The sequence below is a fragment of the Euprymna scolopes genome, chromosome 19 (genome assembly GCF_053919585.1).
Source record: "Euprymna scolopes isolate OS-2025 chromosome 19, ASM5391958v1, whole genome shotgun sequence".
Lineage (NCBI taxonomy): Eukaryota > Metazoa > Mollusca > Cephalopoda > Sepiida > Sepiolidae > Euprymna > Euprymna scolopes.
The window spans coordinates 24038768-24045407 of record NC_136500.1 but is presented as its reverse complement, the minus strand read 5'-3'; the positions used below and the strand labels follow the sequence as shown (position 1 = coordinate 24045407).

At 37.1% G+C, this 6640-nt stretch overlaps 1 pseudogene; it reads left to right on the top strand.

The window, feature by feature from the left end:
• Window positions 1-6171: 6171 nt before the first annotated feature.
• LOC145240424 (5S ribosomal RNA) lies at window positions 6172-6288 on the top strand (annotated as a pseudogene).
• The last annotated feature ends 352 nt before the right edge of the window (window positions 6289-6640 follow it).

Below are 6640 nucleotides of genomic sequence, written 5' to 3'. Positions count from 1 at the left end.
ATCATATGAAATACGACCATATGGCTTAGTTGGTAGTAGGGTTGGATCAAATACAATTGTATTTGTATTTCAATTGTATTTAAATACAATTTTAAAGTAATTGTATTTGTATTTGTATTTGTATTTTAACATCACAAGAAAAAGTAATTTGTATTTGTATTATGGCATCCAGGAAAATAGTATTTTGTATTAGTATTCATATTTGAGAGAGAGAGAGAGAGAGAGAGAGAGAGAGAGAGAGAGAGAGACAAGGACACTTTCAGAGCTCTAATGATAATAAAATGCAATGAAGACATGATATAGAATGTAATGTAGATGTCAAGTTTGGAAGGAAATATTTCTTTTCTTTTTCTTCTTTTTTTTCTATATTTTCAGATTTCATTATTACTTCGAAAAAAAAAAGTACTTATATTTGTTTTTGTTTAAATCAGGTATTTTATTTTTATTTGTATTTTGAGATTGAGGAATAAAAGTATTTGTATTTGTATTTTTAGACTTGGGAATAAAAGTATTTGTATTTGTATTTGTATTTCTGTTAACCTAAACGAAAGTATTTGTATTTGTATTTCAATTGTTAACAGTCAGTATTTGATCCAACCCTAGTTGGTAGAGTATCGGTAGTCAACCATTGTTTGAATGCTGCTACGTGTAGTAACATTAATTAGTCGTAGATGATGTAACTGCTCTCTGAATATATATATATATATATATATGTGTGTGTGTGTGTGTGTGTGTGTGTGTGTGTGTGTAAGTGCAAATAATTAATAAAGCATGTTAAAAACACTTTGAAAAAGACTTAACAACATATTTATTCTGAAAAGGAAACACTTAATAAGTGGACCGTCCTTAATCCGCGGGGTTTCGAAGAAATACTTCCCTTCTAATCAGAGGGTAAGAATTAGCAAAATGCGGGATCGGATTTTGCATACAAGAGTATTTTATGAAACTGCAAGTAAGTCAAAGATCTTACTTGATAACAAAAAGTGAAGCAGAGGGAATATAGTGAGGAAAAAGGTGATTTCACGTGAATGGATAGTCTAATGAAAGGTAAAGTATCCAATGACGGTAAAATCCAAAAATGTAAATCCAAGAAAGTTAATTACATTTCCATTCGAACAAGTAAAATCCAAGGATCGCGTAATTGGAAGATGGTCTAAAATAATCCAAAAGGCCGAAATCCGTGGAATAATTCCCAAATATGTACAAGGAAAAGGGGAATATATATATATATATATATATATATATATATATATATATATATATATATATAATCTTGAATAATTATCTAAACTCAAATGTAAATTAATAATAAGCCGACTTCACAAATTGATATAAGTTAATTATTGGATTTTAATTATAAGATGAAGCTCGACGATGTCAATCACGATAGATAAATAAAAAAAAGAATAAAAATAGACAAAGAAATAAAATAAAATAAAAAAATAAACAAAAGCATTACCCCCCCCCGCCAACATACACACCCAACGTCCACCATATCCTTATGTAGCTAGAATGAAGGTCTGCCAGGTCCTCACTTCCGATATGGCCCTAAAATGTGTAGGTCGCTGTTTCCAGACTCTTCACCTAAGGTTAAAACATGTTTCTAACTTTTGAACCTAATTTGTACTAATTGCCACTAACTGGTTTCTTATTACAGCTTTGACTTAAAAACTCATAACTAAAGTTTGCCTATCTTGTCTTGCTTTCTTGTTCTGTTCTGAAATCTTTGCAAAATATGCTCTTAACCAATATCGTAAAACGGAAAAATGTCACCTATGTAAACGAGAACCTCCCAAATGAAAATATTGAATAATTATCTAAACTTAAATGTAAATTAATATTAAGCCGACTTCACAAATTGATAGAAGTTAATTATTGGATTTTAATTATAACATGAAGCTCGAAGATTTCAATCCCGATAGATAAAGCAAAAAAAAAAGAATAAAAATAGACAAAGAAATAAAATGAAATTAAAACAATAGACAAAAGCATTACCCCCCCCCCGCCAACATACACAAACAACGTCCACCATATCCTTATGTAGCAAGAATGAAAGTCTGTCAGGTTCCCACTTCAGATATAACCTTAAAATGTGTAGGTCGGTGTTTCCAGACTCTTCAGCTACGGTTAAAAATGTTTCCAACTTTTGAACCTAATTTGTACTAATTACTGCTAACTGTTTTCTTATTACAGCTTTGACTTAAAAACTCGTAAGTAAATTTTACCTATCTGGTCTTGCTTTTTTCTTCTGTTCTGCAATCTTTATAAAATATGCTGTCAACCATCATGTAAAACGTAATGAGAAAAAAGTCACCTGTGTAAACGAGGACCTCCCAAATTAAAATATTTAATCCTTATCTAAACTCAAATGTAAATTAATATTAAGCCGACTTCACAAATTGATAAAAGTTAATTATTGGATTTTAATTATAAGGTGAAGCTCAAATGATTCAAACTCGAGATATATGATGCCAAAAATATCCACCCATTAATATGGGAGGGGAGATTATCTTCAAAAGCGTCCTGAATTGATAATTGAGCACCGGATTTATACAAGTAGATATTAATAAGTCGCTTGTACCCATTCCCCCACTTTTTTTAATGGAGAGTAGATAATACAGTGGATGTGTTATCAGCAACTCCAGTAACTCTTTCTTATCCTTTTTTGTCCATCAGTCCTCGTGCAAATGAGTGAATTTTCTGACAAAGGGTGAAGAAGAAGCTGCTTTAAAGGTCGGTAGTACTTGGTGAATAGTAGACTGAGATGTCGGAAAATTTTCTGTCTCTGTGTCTATCCTTGTAGGCATATCACTAGTAAGGGTGCTGGAGGTAAACGTTTCGTCTGGGCTGACGTAATCCGCCTGATAGTCAGGGTTCCGAACATTGGATTAACCACTAAGGAGGCTGTCCTATCAGCAAGAGCTAAGTACTGGGGCTGCTGTATTGCCATTTGGTGAATGGACTCTGGACCATGCAGTAATCTCTGGTGAGACTTCTCGATACCATACTAGTGGGTAATCGTTACAGCTTTACCTTTTCATGTGCTAAAAAAACCCTGTCTTTTTCTCTCTTACTCTCCCTCTCTGTACTGCTCTAACCAAGTATACCGACCTATTCCACAAATCCCAAAACCTCAACATGAAACATCTCCAGGAAAAAAAAAACTCGAATAAACCTAGGACCCCATCTTCCAACGTAGACCCCTACAACCCTGTCTCCTTCTCCAACATAAGGGGTCTACGTTCAAACCTTCCAGAGGTTGAAACCCAATTACAGTAGACGACACCGGACATATTCTTTCTAAGCTAAAATGGAATAGGGCCGACGACTTCCCTAGATGAGTTCATAATTAACGAATATTCAAGCTTAACATCTAAATCTGAACCACAAGATTGCCATGGGCATGGAATATGTGCCAAAATTAAAAATGGCTTCTTGTGGAAGGGATATCTTTAGAAAATATCCTAATTTACCTCATATGTGCTTCCGGGTTGTACTTGCTTACACCACTGCATTTATATTTGTCCTCTATAGGCCCCACAACAGCGGAGTTACAATCTTTAAGAGCATATCTGGGAAAATAAATCACATCCTGTCTGCACATCCCTCGGCTAACATCCACATATGTGATGACTTCAACGTACGTAACGTGGAATGGCTGACCCACTCAAATAAGACGGACGATGAGGGGAGGTTCTGTAATGATTTTTCCATTGCTTATGACCTCACTCAGATTGTTCGCGAGCCCAACCATGTGCCCGTTACTACCGGTCAATATGCAAGCCTCCTAGACCCCTTTCTCTCAACTTCCCCTGAGCTATGTTCATGTTCCGTTCTTTCTCCTCTAAGATCCTCCGACCACTCTGTTGTATCAGTTAAGATAAAAATGAAATGTAATAAGTCAACAGACGTACCCCTCCACCGTACTCTATACCGATACTCTATGGCTGATTGGGATGGCTTCCGTACATTTATATCTGATCTATCTCTGCATTCCATGTTTAAAAGGGGTGTGCCCTTTATAGTATCAGACCTGACCGAATGGTTAATTGTAGGCATAGACCGATTCATACAATCCAAAAAATTCCAACAAAAACCTTACAGCCAGCCATGGTTCTCCCCACAATGTGCTGCTGCCATCGCGCACAGAAACCACTTTTTCCATAGCTACCAACGTAATAGATGCACTGAGACTAAACCTGCTTTCAGGAACGCCAGCAACCACTGTAAAAGAGTAATAAAAAATGCAAGAGTGCTATTGCCCCGTCTGTTAAATCCAAAGTAGCTGATCAGCGGCTTGGTTCTCACCAGTTTTGGGTAAATAGCAAATAGGATCCTAAACAGAAGTGTGTGTTCTATCCCAACCGTTATCGACGGACTAGAGGTCATCTCGTCAGCTTCAGACAAGGCCAAACTATTTGCAAAGAACTTTGCAGCTAATTCTGCCCTCAGCGACGAAGCCCATCAATTCCCCATATTTCCTCCTATAACACAGAACACGCTAGGTAACATACAAATATATGTGCATGAGCTCGCCAATCTAATCAAGAACCTTTAGTCCAGTAAAGCTACTGGCCCTGACGGCATCCCAATTATAGTGTTAAAAAGCTTCAACCAGAACTTGCTCCTATACTTACGAAACTTTTTAAACGTTGCCTTAAGGAGAAGTACTTTCCAATACACTGGAAAACCTCATCAGTATGCCCTGTATTTAAGAACTGAGCTTATAAGTCATCTCCCTCTCAGTACAGACCTATACGTCTCCTGTGTGTCATGAGTAAGTTGCTGAAATCCATATTAAATAGAGAAATAGTCAACCCCCCTCAGCAGAAATAACATTCTTAGTGACACACAATATGGTTTCCGTTCTGCAAGATCTACTGTAGATGTGCTAACGGTTATCTCATAAGATTAGTGAATCTCTTGACAAAGAATTCCTTTCCAGGGCAATTGCTCTTGACATATCAAAGGCCTTCGACAAGGTATGGCATGAGCGCCTACTTCACAAGATCTCCAGCTGTGGTATAACTGGAAATATTCTCTCTATCATAAAGTTATTTCTCTCTGATAGGCTCATAAGGGTAGTGGCTGATGGACAAAAATCTGAGGCCGGCAGGTTTAATGCTGGAGTCCCTTCAACTCTCTTCCTGGTCTACATCAATGATCTCCCTAAACACATACTTAAATTATTCGTTAACATCTATGCTAATGACACGACCATCTACGGCAGCACGCCAAAGGCTGTAAATGACAGAGCTCTCTCTGATTCTCTCTCCTCTGATCTCGAACGAGTGGTTCAGTGGGGGAAGACGTGGCTGGTTACCTTTAATGCATCTAAAACCAAATTCCTATCTTTACATCATCAACGCTCTGATCCCCATCCGGCATCAATTAAAATGGATGGCTCTCGTCTAGGAAAAGCCTCATGTTTTGACAAGCTTCTGGTCGTGACCTTCACTCCTGGAACACGTACATCAAGTCTGTTGCCAAGGTCGCTGGAAAGATGATGGGATCCTTCTACAACTCCAGAAGATATCTCACTACTGATGCAATTCTCTATCTATATAAAAGCCAAGTACGTCCAAGGATGGAATACTCCTGCCATATCTGGGAGGGTCTGCTAAAACAGCCTATCCTGCCTTGACAGAGTACAAAATAGACTTCATGGCTTAGTGGGGGATGCCCTTTTCTCTTCCCTGCAACCTCTCTCCCACAAAAGAGACGTTGCAATCCTGTTTTTGTTTTATCGTTATTTCCATGGCAGGTGCTCGTCTGAACACCAATCTCTGGTCCCCCTCGCCAATCTTTCACGAAAAACAACCGTCTAGCTCAATCCACTGTCAAAAATTTTCCCCACTCTTCATCTATGCCTAAATCAAAACGTAGATTCCATGAACACAGCTTCTTTCTTAGAACTGCACGCCTGTGGCACTCTGTTCCGTCTGCCTGCTTCCCTCCTGACCATAATCTGAATGTGTTCAAGTCCAACATAAACACATTCTTGATTAACCGCCCCCGTAAGTAGTAAATATCCACACGAATGTACTCTACTTGCAATAACCCTTATCCCTGAGTGGCTTCCGGGCCTTGATAAGTGGTGACCACCTTGTAATATATATATATATATATATATATATATATATATATATATATATATATATATATATATATACATACGGAATAATCGCGTTGACACACCGGTTCTCATCAGATCACCGAAGTTAAGAAACGTTGAGCCTGGTTAGTACCAGATGGGTGATCATTTGGGAATTCTAGACGCTGTATGTGCTTTCCGCTTATCTCGGCATTTGTGTCCAGTCGTCTTGTATATACACTTCACTTGCCACTGGTATTTAACAATGTCGACTCAGGAGAGGTGTGGTTGGAGATTGCGCACCTCTTGCCAAAAAATTTCACGCGCAGGCACCCTTTCGTGGGTATCCATAGTCTGCCAAAGACTGAAGGAGCCCTCATATATATATATATATATATATATATATATATATATATATATATATATATATATATATATATATATATATATATATATATATATACTACACAGGTTAAAAATTGTATTGACTTTGAAAAAACTAATACTTTTATATATATATATATATATATATATATATATATATAT